The sequence below is a fragment of the Macaca mulatta genome, chromosome X (genome assembly GCF_049350105.2).
Source record: "Macaca mulatta isolate MMU2019108-1 chromosome X, T2T-MMU8v2.0, whole genome shotgun sequence".
Classification (NCBI taxonomy): domain Eukaryota; kingdom Metazoa; phylum Chordata; class Mammalia; order Primates; family Cercopithecidae; genus Macaca; species Macaca mulatta.
The window spans coordinates 150,431,874-150,449,492 of record NC_133426.1 but is presented as its reverse complement, the minus strand read 5'-3'; the positions used below and the strand labels follow the sequence as shown (position 1 = coordinate 150,449,492).

The 17,619-nt window shown below is 32.5% G+C and overlaps 1 long non-coding RNA gene across 2 annotated transcripts in view; it reads left to right on the top strand.

Moving 5' to 3' along the window:
* Positions 1-17,619, top strand: part of LOC144338700 (uncharacterized) — a 320,354-nt gene that overhangs the window by 243,436 nt on the left and 59,299 nt on the right. For both annotated transcript variants that reach the window (XR_013412995.1, XR_013412996.1), the window contains exon 2: positions 11,020-11,142. This is a non-coding gene — a long non-coding RNA (uncharacterized LOC144338700). The remainder of the gene's footprint in view (positions 1-11,019; positions 11,143-17,619) is intronic.

The following is a 17,619-nucleotide window of genomic DNA, read 5'->3' as shown; positions in this document are numbered from 1 at the left end:
TCACAATCATGGCAGAAGGCAAAGGAGGAGCAAAGGCATGTTTTACATGATGGAAAGCAAGAGAGCATATGCAAGGGAACTGCCCTTTATAAAACCATCATATCTCATGAAACAGTCACTATCATGAGAATAGCACTGGAAAAACCCACCCCATGATTCAATTACCTCTTGCTTGGTTTCCCCCATGATAAATGAGGATTATGGGAGCTACAGCTACAGTTGAAGATGAGAATTGGAGTGAGACACCTTCAAGCCATATCACAACTACAGTACATTACCATAGTTGTGTTACCACACAGGCTTTAAAATTAAAGTTATTTTTGCATGAAATAAAACAATTAAAATAGTCAATAAAATAATGGAAAGTATGAGAACTTAAATAATTGGATTCTATGAGAAATAACCAAATAAATAATCTAGAGATTAAAAACACAATGTCTCAACTTAGGCCATATAAAATATGTTTAACAGCAGACAGGACATGGCAGAAGACAAATTAGTAAAATGGAAAAGATATCAATGGAAAATAGTCAATGTGAAGCACAGGGCAATAAGGATTTTTTTTTACTGGACACAGTGTAAGGAAAATGTGAGCACATTAAAGTATCTAACATATATGTTGTTAGAGTTACAGAAAGAGAAGAGAGAGAAAATAGAGCAGATGTAATATTTGAATATGTAATACCAAAAATTTATAGACTTCAATTCACAAATTCAAGAATCCAAGTGAACCCCAATCAAAATAAAAACAAAGAGAACCGCGTGTATATGCTTAGTCAAATTACTATAAGCTGAAGTCAAAGTGAAAAAACATACCTTAAAAAAAATAGCTGTGGTTTGGGAAGTGACATATAATGTTACTTTCAAATGAGCCTCAGTAATACTAATGGCTAGATTATTTTCTATAAGAAATGGAGCCAGAAGACAATGGAAAGTTATTATTAAAATGCTAAGTAAAACAAAATCCTAATAAAGACCTACCAATCTATGATAATATCCCCAATAAAAATATCATTCAAACTGAAAGTTAAATAAATCATTTTCAAACAAAATATTGGTGAGATAATTTATCAGCAGAAGAACTGGTAAGTGGATTTCTTAAGCTAAAATCAATGATACCACATGAAAAACAGAATCAGAGTAAAAAAAAGAAGAGTATTAGAAGCTTTAACATATAAATAATGATAAAATAATATTGTGATAATATTTTTAACATGAAAACAACCAAATCTTGGTAGATTTATAATAAATATGTATATAAATATATGACAAATATCACAAAAGGCATGAAACAGTGTAAATAGTTATATATGCTTTGCAAAATTTTTGCAGTTTTATAAAAATATTAACAGTACTAAAAAAGGGTTGATTATAATAGCTAGGCATGCGTTCTGTAACCTAAAGATGTTAATAAAAAATTAATAAAGGTATGTATAAGTAAAACAAGATAAGAGAACTAATTATATGAGTGTATGATTAATTGAAAATAAATAAATTTACCAAAAATGAATGAGAAATAATGAAACAAGTTGCAAAATGGTTGACTTGAACCTACCTATGTTAGTAATTGCTTTAAATGTACATGTACTAAACACTCTAATTGAAAAGCAAACTGTCAGAACAATTAAAAAATACAACTATATGCTGTTTAAAAAGGACAAATATTAACTACAACAACACAGAAAGTCTGGAAGAGAAAGGATGGAAAAGATATACCATGCAATCTCTAAAGCAAGTTACTGTAGCTATTGTAAACTATAGCAGTATATCAGACGATGTTGAAAGTTACAACTTTTATTCTTTGGACCATAAACCCACATACAGAAGAAGATTATTAAAATATGCATTTAACAAAACACTTTATTTAGAATAGATAAAGAAATCCTGGAAGTCATTAAAAACAAGATAGGCAATTAAATTTAAAACTAAAAGGTAGGCTGGATACAGTGGCTCAGGCTTGTAAACCCAGCACTTTGGGAGGCTGAGGTGAGAGAATTGCTTGAGTCCAGAAGTTTGAGACCATCCTGGGCAACATAATGAGTACTTTTCTTTAAAAAAATAAAATAAAAATTAGCCAGGCTTGGTGATGTGTACTCCAGAGGCTGAAGCAGGAGGATTACTTTATCCCAGGAATTCAAGACTGCAGTAAACTATGATCATGCCACTGCACTCTAGACTGGGTGACAGTGAGTCTAGTCTCTGTCTATAAATAAATAAATATAACATAGTAAAAGAACCTAAACAAGACTTTCAGAAAATGATATGTACATACCAATAAGTACATAGGATGATGATCAACACAACTAATCATTAATCAAATGAAAATAGAATCACAATGAGACACTACTACAGACCTACTGATGACTAAAATTAAAAAGACAAATAATACCATATGTTGACAAGGATGTAAAGGAACTTACAATCCCATATTTTGCCAGTGGAAATATAAATTGCTGTCAGTTTTTCAGAAATCATTTTGGCTGTTTCTACTATATCTAAGAATACATACATCTGGTGAACCAGCAATTTCACTACAAGAGAAATGAGTTCTTATCTTCACCATGACATGAGCAAGAATATTCATAACAGTTTTATACATTATAGCTATAAATATAAACTGCCAGTTAAACAATGAGTTTGACTGGGGAGATTTTGGTCAAAGAGTACAAAGACTTAGAATGATGAATAAGTTCCAGAGCACTATTGTACAGCATGGTGACTGTAGTTAATAGTTATGTAATGTATACTTTAAAATTGTTTATAGAGTAGATCTTATATGTCTTCAACACCAAAAAATAAGTATATATGGTGATGGATATGTTTATTAGCTTGATCCTGTCATTCCTCAATTTATACATATATAAAAATATCATATATGCTTCAAATATATATAGTTTTTTTTGCTAATTATACCATAGTGAAGCTGAAACAAGATAAATAAAATAAAATGTGGGTTTTTTGTTTTTTTTTACCATTTGAAGAAGTTGGTAATAGTACAATAATAATAACAGTAATAATTGTTATATAACCCAAATATTTCAAAGAATGAATGACAGTTAAAAGCTACATATCTTCTATTACAATTTTAGTTACATTATTTATCTAAAGAAGCCAAAGCTTAAATATAATTAATTGATATTTTAAAAAGTAAATAATTTTATCAGGAAATGCAGAAGAGAGAGCACTTCCCAACTCTCAGTAGAAATCCAGCATTGTCCTGACGTCAAAATCTGATATGTAAATTATAATAGAAAACTACAGAAAAATGTCTGTTATGAATATAGACGCAAAAAAGCATAAAATATTAGGCTACAAAATCCATCAATATATAAAATGTATACTACATGATAACCAAGTGGATTTTTTTTACCTGGAATTTAATATCAGTTTAATATTTGAAAATCAATCAATGTGATTCACTATGAACAGAGAAGTGGAGAAAAATCAGAAAACTAGAAGTGCATTTCCTTTATCTGATAAATAACATCTAAGAAGACCTTCAACTTATATCATATTTATTGGTGAAAACTGAACTCTAAACTGGGGAACAAGAAAAGGGTATCTGTGCACACCATTTGAAGTCAAAATCGTAATGAAAGCTATAACAAGTAAGACAAGGTTGAAAAAATATGAAAGGCCTCAGCCTGAGAAGCAAGAATTAATGCTCTCCTTATATGAAGATTATATGATCATAGATGTAGAATATACTAAAATATGCACAGAAAATCTACTAATGTTAGTAAATGATTTTTGCACATATTCAGGATACAGTATGAAAATATAGAAAAAATAGATTTTTTGCTTACTAGTAACAAACAATTGGAAAAAGATTTAAAGTATCACTCAAAATAACATAATATGAAACAATTGGATATGAATTTAACAAAATACATGCAAAAATTATACCCTGTAACACATAAACCTTGCTGAGAAAAGTTAAAAAGCCATAAATTAGTGGGAAGGGATATTGTATCCATGAATTTGAAGGTTCAATATTGTTCAGATGCCCATATTCATAAAATGTTAAATAGATTTATTGTAATCCCACATCAATCATGAGGATTTTAAAAAAAAAGTTTAAGTGGATTTGAAACTTATAAGAAGCAAAACACCTATAATGCAGAAAAACAGTTTTGAAAAAGTAGCCCAAAGTTGTAATACTTACATTAGCAAACTGAAGGCTCAATATTTAACTGCTGTATATGATCAATTGATTTTCTGACTAAGGTGCTAAGGTAGCTAAGTATGGAATGAATAATATGTCAACAAATAGTGCTGAGAAAAACAGGATATCTGTAGATAAGAAAATACATATTTACATTTATCTCACTACATATATAAAAATGAGCTTGAAATGCATCACAGATCTAAATATAACAACTCAAATTAAAAGCTTCTGGAAAAAATTATAAGAAGATGTTGCTGACTTTGAGGTAGGCAAAGGGTTCTTAGACATATAAGAACAAATTTTAGTCATAGAAGAAAAATTATCTGATACAGCTGAAAATGTCACTATAAGAATTGTATAATACAATCAGAAATATCAACAATAGAAAAGAATGAGCAGAGGAAAGAATCTCAGTGTTCAAAACATCAGTTCTTTGAATCAACTCAGTCAGACAATCATAAAGAAAAAAGAATAAAAAGAATGATTAAAATCTCTGAAAAATATGGGATTATATAAAGACACCAAACCTATGACTCACTGGTCATTGTGTTGTGGGAACTGAGGGACTGGACAGACCAATGTGTGGAACAGGAGGATTTTATTTAGGTGACCACTGGCTCAGCGAACTAACATCCAAAGGCTGAGCCCTGAACAAAGACAGGGCTCGACTTTTATATATGCATCTGAAAAGAACATGAAACCTGTAAGGTGGGTAAGCAAGCTTACAGAAGCAGAACAAAGGCAGTTTATCAAACAGGGACAGGTTTTACAACTCAAGCCAGGTGTTGCAACTCAGACATATCTAGTGACCTTCACTGTGCTGCACAGAAGGGAAAAACAGGAACTTACAAAACTTGCAAAGATAATTGTGAGAATAGTAAGGGGGAAAGTGGAAGCTGAAAGAGAAAAACTTGTTTTTCCCAACCTTGCTCCGGGTTGGGAGGGAGAGATTCTGGGGCCAATCCCTTCTTGGCCCCAGCTCTGCAGACAGTGCTATTAAAGCCTCAACAGAGCCCTGCCCTTCCCTGGGTCTTGGAGTGAGTCAGCCTACTACAGAAAAACTTGTTTCTCTTTTTATATCTTCTGCTTCAATTGGTGTCCTTGAAAGAAAGTGAGAGAGAGCAAACAACTTGGAAAACATATTTAAGGATATTGTACACAAGACTTTCATCAACACTACTATAGAGGTCAACATTCATATCCAGGAAACTCAGACAACCCCTGTGAGATACTATATAGGATGACCATTCCCAAGACACATAGTCCTTGATTCTCCAAGTTCAGAGCAAAAGAAAAAAATATTAGTGGGAACTAGAGAGAAGATACAGAGAAAGAGAGAAAGAGAGAAGGAAAGAAAGAAAGGAAAGGAAGAAAGAAAAAAGAGAAAGAAAGAAAGAAGGAAGGAAGGAAGGAAGGAAAGAAGGAAGGAAGGAAGGAAGGAAGGAAGGAAGGAAGAAGAAAGAAAGGAAAGAGAGGGATGGAGTAAGGAATTAAGGAAGGAAGGAAGAGAAGAGAAGAGAAGAGAAAGAAAAGAAAAGAAAAGAAAAAAGAGAAACAAAATATCAGGCCAACAATGGACCATTCAGCAGAAACCCTACAAGCCAGAAGAGAGATTGGGGGCCTATATTCAGCATTCTTAAAGAAAAGAAATTTCAACCAAGAATTTCATATCTAGCCAAACTACACTTCATAAGTGAAGGAAACATTAAATATTTATTAGACCAAGCAAATGATGAGAGAATTTGTTACCACCAGAACTGCCATATAAGAGTTCCTTAAGGGAGTACTAAATTTGGAAACAAAAGGCCCTAACTAGCTATTGCAAGAACCATTGACAATGTAAATGAACAACACAGTCAAGTCATCATAACAACTAGCTAACAACACAATAACAGAATTAAATCCGCAGGTATCAATATTAACATCCAATGTAAATGGCTACATGTTCCACCTAAAAGGCACAGAGGGACAAGTTGGATAAAGCAGCCAAACATAACTGTATACTGCCTTCAAAAGACCCATCTGACATACAATGACACCCATAAGCTCAAAGTAAAGGGGTGGATAATAATTTATCATCAAACAGAAAGGAAAAATGAGCAAGGGCTGCTACTCTTATTTCAGACAAAAGAGACTTTAAACCAACAATCATCAAAAAGGACAGAGAAGAGCATTACATAATGATAAAATGTTCAATTCAAAAATATGTGACTATTCTATCTATATATGGACCCAATACAGGAGCATCCAGATCCATTAAACAAGTTCTTAGAGACACACAAATAGACTTAGATAACCACACAGTAAAACTGGGAGACTTCCACATTCCAGTAAAGGAATTAGAAAAATTATCAGAGCAGAAAACTAACAAAGACGTTCAGGACCCAAATTTGATACTTGACTAAATAGACCTAACCTCTACCAAACCTTCCACCCAAAAACAACAGAATATACGTTCTTCTCATCTGCACATGGCACATACCCTAAAATTGACCACACGGTTAGTCATAAAGCAGTTCTCAACAAATTCGTAAATACTGATGTCACACCAACCACAGTCTCAGACCACAGTGCAATATAAATAGAAATCAATAGCAATAAGATTTCAGAAAATTATAAAATTACATTAAAATTAAACAACCTGCTGCTGAATTACTTTGGGTAAAGAATGAAATTAAGGCAGAAATCAAGAAATTCTTTGAAACTAGTGGAAACAAAGATACAACATACTGGAATCTCTGGGGTGTAGCAAAAATAGTGTTAAGAGGACAGATTATGACACTAAATGCCTACATCAAAAAGTTAGAAAGATCTAAAATTAACAACCTAACGTAACACCTAGAAGAACTAGAAAAATAAGAGGCAACCAACACCAAATCTGCCAGACGAAAAGAAATAACCAAATTCAGAGAAGATCTGAAGGAAATTAAGATGGGAAAAATAATGCAAAAGATGCAAAAAACCAAAACTTGGTTTCTTGAAAGAATAAATAAGATTGATGCACTTCTAGTTAGAATAATGGGAAAAAATAAGAAGATTTAAATAGAAATATTCAGAAATGAGAAGAGCATATTACTACTGACTACACAGAAATACAAAAAACACTCAGAGACAATTACAATCACATCTACGCACACAAATTAGAAAACCTAGAAGAATAAAATAAACTCCTGGAGACACAAAACCTCCCAAGATTTAACCAAATGTAAATTAAAACCATAAACACAGCTCTAAGGAGTTCTAAAATTGAATCACTAATAAAAAGCCGATCAACGGAAGAAGCACAAGATCAGTTGAATTCACAGCCAAGTAGTACTACCAGACATATAAAGAAGAGCTGGTATGAATTCTACCGAAACTGTTCCAAAAAGTTGAAGAGAAGGCACTCCTCCCTATCTCATCCCATAAAGCGCACATTGTTCTGAAACCCAAACCAGTCAAACACACTGCAAAAAAGGAAACTTTAGGTCAACTTTCCCAATAAACTTAGATGCAAAATTCTTCAACAAAATACAAACAAAGTTAATCCAGCAACACATCAAAAAGCTAATGCACCATGATCAAGTAGGCATCACTCCTGGGATACAAAGTTGGGTCAATATATGCAAATCAATAAATCTGATGCATCACATAAACAGAACTAAAACCAAAAACCACATGATTATCTCTATAGACGTAGAAAAGACTTTCAATAAAACTGAACATCCTTTATGTTAAAAAAAACCCTTGACAAACTAGGCATCAAAGGAAGATAGCACAAAATACTAATAGCCATCTATGACAAACCCATTGCCAACATAATACTGTACAAGTAAAACCTAGAAGCATTCCCTTTAAGAACCAGAATTAAACAAGGATACCCACTTTTACAGCGCCTATTGAACATAGAATTGGACATCATAGGCCCATTCTATTTCTGCAGAAGAATATTGAGATGTCCAACAAAGCTGACAATAAGAAGCAATGGGGAAAGGATTCTCTATTCACTAAATGGTGCTGTGATAACTGGCTAACCATATGCAGAGGATTGATAGTGAATTACTTCATTTCCCTACATCCTAAAATCAACTCAAGATGGATTATAGGCTTAAATGTAAAACCGAAAACTATAAAAACTCTAGAAGAAAACCTAAGAAATACCATCCTGGACATAGGTCCTGGCAAAGGTTTCATAAAAAATTCTCCAAAAGCTACTGCAACAAAAATAAAAATTGACAAGTGGGACCTAATGAAACTAAAAAGCTTCTGCACAGTAAAATAAACTGTCAACAGAAAAAAAAAAAAAAAAAAAAAAACAATCTACAGAATGACAGAAAATATTTGCAAACTATGCATCCAACAAAGGTCTAATATTCAGAATCAGACACTTGAACAAATTAACAGGCAAAAAACAAACGACCCCATTTAAAAAATGGGCAAAGGACATGAACAGACACTTCTCAAAAGAAGACATATATGTGGCTAACAAGCATATGAAAAATGCTCAATATCATTAATCATAGGAGAAACGCAAATCAAAACCAAAGAGGTATCATCTAACAACAGTCAGAATGGCTATTATCAAAAAGTCAAAAAATAACAGATTCTGGTGATGTTGTAGGGAAAACAATTTGACCCAGCAATCCTGTTCCTGGGTATATACCCAATGGAATATAAATAGTTCTAACGTAAAGACACATGCACTCATATGTTCTTCACAGCACTCTTCACAATGGGAAATCAACCTAGATGCCCATTGATGGTGGACTGAATAAAGAAAATGTGGTACATGTACACCATGGGATACTATGCAGCCATAATAAAGAAGAAAATTGTGTCTTTTGCAGCAACATGGATGGAGCTGGAGGTCATTATCCTAAGTTAATTAATGCAGAAAAAGAAACCAAATACCACATATTCTCACTTATAGGTAGGAGGTACACACTGAGTACACAGGAACACAAAACATGCAACAGTAAATACCACAGCCTACTTGAAGGTGGAGGGTGTGAGGAGGGTGAGGATTGAAAATTCACTTATTGGGTACTAGGATTATTATCTGGATGATAAAATGATCTATATAGCAAACTTTCACATGTACTCTCAAACCTAAAATAAATGTTGGAAAGATTAAGAAAATGTGGCACATATACACCATGGAATACTATGCAGCCATAAAAAAGGATGAGTTTGTGTCCTTTGTAGGGACATGGATGCAGCTGGAAACCATCATTCTTAGCAAACTATCACAAGAACAGAAAACCAAACACTGCATGTTCTCACTCATAGGTGGGAACTGAACAATGAGATCACTTGGACTCAGGAAGGGGAACATCACACACCGGGGCCTATGATGGAAAGGGGGGAGGGGGGAGGGATTGCATTGGGAGTTATACCTGATGTAAATGACGAGGTGATGGGTGCAGCACACCAACATGGCACAAGTATACATATGTAACAAACCTGCACGTTATGCACATGTACCCTACAACTTAAAGTATAATAATAATAAATTAAAAAAAAAAAAGAAAAACAAACAAACACGTTATTCCTCAAGAGTGTTTACACAAGTAGCATATTTACTGTAAAAGCTAGAAAATGGAAATAACTGATCAATGAAGAAATAAATTATGGTGCATCCATATGATGTGTACTGAATTTAATAGTATCCCCTTCAAAGTTATGTCCACCCAGAAGCTGTGAATAGGATCTTATTTGGATATAGGATCTCTGCGTATGTAGTCAAGTTAAGATGTGGTCATGAAGGACTAAGGTAAATTCTAATCCAGTGACTGGTGTCCCTATAAGAAGAGGGAAACTTCGACACCAATATACTCAAAGGGAAAATGACTATGTAAAGACAGAGGCTGAGATTAGATTTATGCTGCCACAACCTGAAGAAGAGTAAGGATTGATGGTAACTCCCAGAGGCTAGAAGAGGCAAGAAAGAATATTTTGATAGAGCTTTTGGAGGCAATATGGACTTGCCATACTCATTGATTTTGGACTTTTATTCTCCAAGAACTTTCAGATGATAAAATTCTGTTATTTTTAGCTGCACAGTTTGTGGTAATTTGTTATGGCAGCCTTATAAAGTAGTACACAGAGGATGTTACCCAGAAAAAAACATAAATGAACTATTGATATACAAAACATGGATGTATTTTAAAAATAAAAAAAGAAGTTGAAATGAAAAACGCATGTAGTGTGATGTCCTTTATGTACAGTTTTAGAAAGGTAAAATTGTTAATAAGATAAAAGAGACCAGTATTTTCCTTTGTTCAGATGTGTGAGGAATTCACTGCAAAGAGCATGAGGTAATTTTATGAGAAAAAAAGAAATACTCAATATCTTTTTCTTTATAGTTATTGATGTGCATACATTTGTCAATATAAATCAAATTGTACACTTAAAATGACTGCATTTTATGCTATACAAATCATAGCTCAGTAAAGTTTATTTTAAACAGAAAAGAAATACATGCATTGTAGAAAATTTAAAAATAAAATTATATAAAAAATGATGTTTATATAATGGTATTAGAAGGAAATCACCGTTAAATTTTCACACAATCATGTTCTATCCTAACTTTCTTACTTGTCACATCAATTTCCCAAACCAATAAGACACTTTAACAGGACTATAACTTTCTAATTTGTATTCCAGTTGATAAAGTTTGGGTGTCTCCTCTAAATCTCACGTTCAGATACAATCCTCGGTGTTGGAGTTGGGGCCTAGTGGGAGGTGTGTGAATCATGGGGGCATAATCCCTCATGAATGGCCTACCAACATTTCCTTGGTGATGAGTGAGTTTACACAAGATCTAGTTGTTTAAAAATGTGTGGTACATCCCCCCTTCTCTCTTGCTCCAGCTCTGGCCATGTGACATACCTCCTCCCGCTTCACCTTTCACCATGCGTGAAAGCTCCCTGAGGCCGACTCTGAAGCTGAGCAGTTGCTATTGATAGCACCATGCTTGTAGAACCGGCAGAACCGTGAGTCAATTAAACCTGTTTTCTTTATAAATTACCCAGTTTCAGATATTCCTTTATAGCAACGTAAGAAAAACCTAACACCACAGTCTCATATTACAATTACATAATTTCTTTAAATTTTAAATATAGATTTTTAAGTTTGTTTTCACTTTAAATTATTCAATTCAATTTTATTTATTCTGATATATGGTTTCAGAATAAAAATAATTATTAATAGTGTTTGCAAACAGTTATTATATTTTTAATTTTGTAGTTATTTAAAATAACCTTTTCTTATGTAATATATTTACACAAATTCTTGATTATTTAGATATTATAATCTAGTCAAGGACTCACATCTAGGCTTATAGCAAAACATTTGCTCTTGTTCTGATTTGCCTATTGTGTATTTCAGTGATGATTCATGAAGGTTTTCTCTTCGTTTTTACTTTTTAAAATAACTTCACGTAATGTTAGGTGACATTTAGAATACTTTTTATGTTTCAAAATCAATAAAGGTGAATTAAAGTCATATATTCAAGTGAATTCATACTGAAAGATGGAATTTTAAATTTCCATTTCTTAAGTCTCTCAGTAATTTCTAAAATTTCTTAAGATATTATCTGTTATTTGTATTAATTTTTAATTTTATTTTACAAGTTCATTGTTTCTTCAAGTATATATTTCTATTATATTTTCTAATCTGTAATATCTCATTTATAAGGAAATTATTGATTTTGTGTATTTAGTTTATAATCATCCAGTTTACTTCTGTTACTTGCAGTATTTTGTAGTTGCCTCTTTTGCATTTTCTATTTATCTAATCATAGCACCTTAAAATAACGATTATTTTGTCATCAATTTTCAAATAGGTAAATTACTGATTCTTTTCTTATTGGCTGAGCAATACACTCAGACTAGTATTAAATTATCCTGATGATGGTGGATATTATTTCTTGTCTTTTATTCCAATGAAAATAATGTTGGCTCTTGGATTATGGTAAACTTGCACTGTGGCTAAGCGTACGGCCTATGGAGAAATTCTGCATTTCCTAGTTGAACTTTCAGTGACTTAGACTCCTGAGCCTTTTTCTTCATTTGAAATAAAGGAACTGATAGTGCCTTATCTTATAGAGTTACTGTAAGGGTTAAATGAGGTAACAAATGTAAAATGTTTACTACCGTGGCCAACATATTCTAAGGGCTCAGTGTTAGTAACATCAGGTATGAATGCTAAATAAAATGTCTTTAATATTCTTCTGTGGAGCTACTTTTTCCTTATGCTATTTATACTATAGATAATAAAATATGATTTATTATAGTAACATATTAATGAAAGAAAATATAAAGCTATTTTTTCATTGATGAAATAATAAACTCCTCACCATAGAATAGCATCGTTTTACACACAAATGAGTTTGATTTGCTGGGGGGATTTGTTAAAAATATATTTTAAATTAGCATGTGTACAATTACTCTGTACAACTTTGTATTATATCTATAAGGTCATGGTATTAGTCTTAAACTAGCTTAGCAAAATATAAACCTTAGTTATTTTTGTAAGTGACAGAAGAGTTTACACAGCATATTAATTATCCGATCTTAAAATTTTAAATTAATTCTCTGTAAAACCAAATGAAACTAGTGCTATATTTTTGGTAATGCTTTATTACCTTTTTCAATATTTTCCATTGTCATTGTTTCAAGCCTTTTGCTTTAAGATAATTTGTATTTTGTTTAGAAACTTATACTTTAAATTAGGAATTATACTTATTAGCATACATTTATTGACAGTATTATCTTATAATTTTAAAATATCTTCTTTATTGTGATTTTATTTTCTTAGTGATTAAAATCTGATTTATGTTCGAGTTCTTTTCTTGATTACAATTTCAAAATACTTTTCTTATCATTCATTTTTTCTTTTACATTTTATAAACAGTACACTATATTGTACATAATGTTTTGTATACTGCTTTTGATCAATTAAGTTCTTTAAACACCATTAATTTTACTAGTATATCCTAATTTTTCTATATGTGGCGTTTATTTGGGGTAATAGCCTTGTTGGTATATAATTCACATGCCATACAACTCACTCATTAATGGAGTACAATTCAATGGCTTTTAGTATGTTTACAGAGGTAAGTAACCATTAATACAACCAGTTTCAGGAGATTTTTCATTACTCTTAAATAAACATCCACACCCACTATTTCAATGCTTGCATACCATTGCATTACATAGGCACACTGTGGTTACTAAAATATTATCAATTATTGAACAATTAGATTATTTATACATTATAATATTGTTCCCAACACAGAGAAATGATAAATATTGGACCAAATACATTGACTTGATCATTACACATTCTATGTTGGTAAAAAATATCACATGCACCCTATAAATGTGTATATTTTTCAACAATTTTTTAAATTAAATATTCTGATGAACATTCCTGCAGCCAAACTTTGTGTAAGAACACTATAAGCATATGTGCAAATATTACCAGATACATACCAAAAGCTTTTAACATCTGCATAACTTTTCATGGAGAAATACGTTCCTTCTAGATCATTCGACTGTGGCTATTAGCATTTTTAAAATGGTAAACATTAGAAAAATCATATTAAATTTGTATATTATTTTGCCTTCCTTCAGGTGTTACCAAGTGGAATCTTTTTTATATTTTGATTAGCTGTTGTGGTTTATTTCCTGCCTCAGAAGTATATTAAAACTTTTTTGTTTTTGTTCTTTTCAGTTTTTGAAAATAACCATTTCTTTTGTAATTGTTTTGTATCTTATTTCAGTTGCTGCTCTGTCTTCTTTAATTAAGGCTATATTAGCCTTATTTTTCCATGTTTTTAATGACAGTGCAGTTGTGTTTTAACTTTTTTAGAAATGGTATTCCCAGGTTATTAGGAACTTGTTTTTCATCAACAGCGGTAATTCATCAAATTGATAATAAAATTTATCAACTGAATTTTTAGTATCTTTCCAGATTACCATTGTTTTTGCTTGATGACGTATGCTATTACATTTATTGATGTTAAACAACTTTGCAGGTTAAGTGTAAAACCTTTTTCTAATCAACTTTTATTTGGATGATATACCATTGTGTTTTATTTTCTAGAATTTTCATATCTATACTACAATCTCATTGAAATTTTTGTGTCATATTTGTTTCTTAATATACAGGGATTTCTTGCTTGACAAAGTGATTAGAATGTTTTGATACTTTTTCTGTTGTAGGAGAGTTTGGTTTAGAGTTCATAATTTCTTGAAAGTATGGAGATATTTCAGTGTAAAGTTGTCTGGCTTTTCAGATTATTTAGAGCTAATTATTTGACATAATTTTTTTACATTTTTTTTTGTTTGTTTTTGAGACGAAGTCTCACTCTGTTGCCAGGCTGGAGTGCAGTGGCGCAATCTCGACTCACTGCAACCTCTGCCTCCCGGGTTCAAGTGATTCTCCTGCCTCAGCCTCCCAAGTAGCTGGGACTACAGGTGCGTGCCACCACGTCCAGCTAATTTTTGTATTTTTAGTAGAGACGGGATTTCACCATGTTGGCCAGGATGGTCTCGATCTCTTGACCTTGTGATCCGACTGCCTCAACCTCCCAAAATTCTGGGATTACAGGCATGAGCCACCGCGCCCAGCCCTATTTGACATAATTTTAATTTTAATTTTTTTGAACTTCTATTTTAGATACGGGGATATAGGTACACGCTCATTACATGGTTGCATTGCACCCAGATACTGAGCATAGTAATCAAAAGGTAGTTTTTCGACCCATGAACTCTCCCTCTTCTCTCTAAAAGTCCAGTGTCTATTGTTCCCATGTCATAATTTTTATTTTTTTCATGAGTATAGGTTGATTCACAGTTTATAAGTTTTCTATTTTTTATTTTAATATCCTGTGCTTTCCTAGAAAATAAGTCATATTTTCTATATTTCCAAATTCATTAACAAAGAGTAGTACATATTTTCTCATACAATCAATAGTTATTAATACAGCCCCTTGCTATCTCTGATTTATTTGTATTTATTATACATTATCCATTAAGCATGACAGAGGTTGCTGTAGTTTGTCTTCAGAACCAATTTATAGCTTTAAAAATAAATTAAAATATATCACTATTTTATAAATTGCTAATTCATAGTTTCTTTATTTTTATTTACTTAAAAGTACAGATTATTTTCATTATTTCTCAGTAAAAAATGTAGTAATGCTACATGATGAATTTAACTTTGACAGCTTTGGCTGTAGTCCATGTTTTAGTGAAAATCTTTGTTTTATAATCCTTTTGATGTATATTTAGAATCAGTTTGTGATGAACATATGACTGATTGAGAAATGAGTTCTGGAGGAATGAAACCAAAGAATACACGTTATTCAGTATCATATATATTTTCATTTGTGGTTAATTGGTATGATTACAGTAACTTCAGAGCTAGAGACTGTAAAAATGCTGCAATATTACACAATCAAATTGAGATGGCATGAGGAATAAAATCTTTATGATAAAAACACAAACACAAAAACAACTCTGGCTTCATTTTTATGTCATATGTCTTAACCTGGGGGTTAATAACCTAAAAAATAAACCTGGATACCACATCAAATTGCTTTCAACGAGCTCTACAAAATGACATCCTGGCCAAAATTAGAGGTTTTGGTTTAGTACCATATGACCCAGCCATCCCATTACTGGGTATATACCCAAAGGATTATAAATTATGCTGCTATAAAGACACATGCACACGTATGTTTATTGCAGCACTATTCACAATAGCAAAGACTTGGAATCAACCCAAATGTCCATCAGTGACAGATTGGATTAAGAAAATGTGGCACATATACACCATGGAATACTATGCAGCCATAAAAAAGGATGAGTTTGAGTCCTTTGTAGGGACATGGATGCAGCTGGAATCCATCATTCTTAGCAAACTATCACAAGAACAGAAAACCAAACACCGCATGTTCTCACTCATAGGTGGGAACTGAACAATGAGATCACTCGGACTCAGGAAGGGGAACATCACACACCGGGGCCTATCATGGGGAGGGGGGAGGGGGGAGGGATTGCATTGGGAGTTATACCTGATGTAAATGACGAGTTGATGGGTGCAGCACAGCAACATGGCACAAGTATACATATGTAACAAACCTGCACGTTATGCACATGTACCCTACAACTTAAAGAATAATAATAATAAATAAATTAAAAAAAAAAAAGGTGGAAAATAATTGAGGGTGTGGGGGGTGTGTGTGTGTGCAAATAGATACATATATGCCCTTTCTTTCATTTTGATATCAATGCTAGTCCTAGGATACTTTTTCGGAGACCTATGACAAAGTATCTTTGAAAGTTTAATCATTTCTTACAAATTATTTTTTCAGAAAATTGATGTTTGAATTACAAAAAAAACATTAAAAATTGCTCCAGTGGCCGGGTGCAGTGGCTCACGCCTGTAATCCCAGTACTTTGGGAGGCCAAGGCAGGTGGATCACGAGGTCAGAAGATCGGGACCATCCTGGCTAACACGGTGAAACCCTGTCTCTACTAAAAAAATACAAAAAAATTAGCCAGGCGTGGTGGCAGGTGCCTGTAATCCCAGCTACTCGGGAGACTGAGGCAGAAGAATGGCATGAACCCGGGAGGCGGAGCTTGCAGTGAGCCGAGATCACGCCACTGCACTCCAGCCTGGGCAACAGAGCAAGACTCCGTCTCAAAAAAAAGAGAAAAAAAATTGCTCTACTATCAGCATGTATATTGACTTCACAAAATATTTAATGCCAAAATGATAATTTATGGAGAGAAAAATTTCATTTTCTTCCAAGCATGTGTAGTGAGTGTTTCAAAAGTAATCATGAAGCATAAGATAAACTAAGAAAAATGCATATACTGATAATGTATTTATACAGGAAATAAATAATGATAATACAAATTTACAAAACTGAGAAAATTAAGGGAATAAATTGTGTCTGTTTTTATTTGAAAAGACTATTATAGTTAGTTGAGATGTAAGGGTTGAAATATGATTGCTATGATTCTTGTACTTATGAGAATAATTTTACAGATGACATAGCATACAATTACTAATATAATTAGTACTCACTCTAGGAAATAATTGAAGTCATTTATTAATTTTGAGATTTTTTTTCCTTTTTGCCAAAACATTATCGTAAGTGTTTTTCCATCTTTATATACACTGGTGTATCCAGATTTTTCTCATTTTTCAGATAGGAATATGTGCTATGCACACAAGTGATAACAAAAAAAAATAAAAACATGAAAACAGGGCTAGAGTATACCTACCCATGTCTACAAATGTGCCTGTGATATGAAGGTTGTAGTACTTGCCAACCAAATGATATCTTGCCTTCTAAACTAGATTCCTTTCAAATCCAATACTTCCCTTTTATACTGGCATGTTGGTTACATACATTCAGAGGAATATTATATATAGTCATACAACTAGTATTA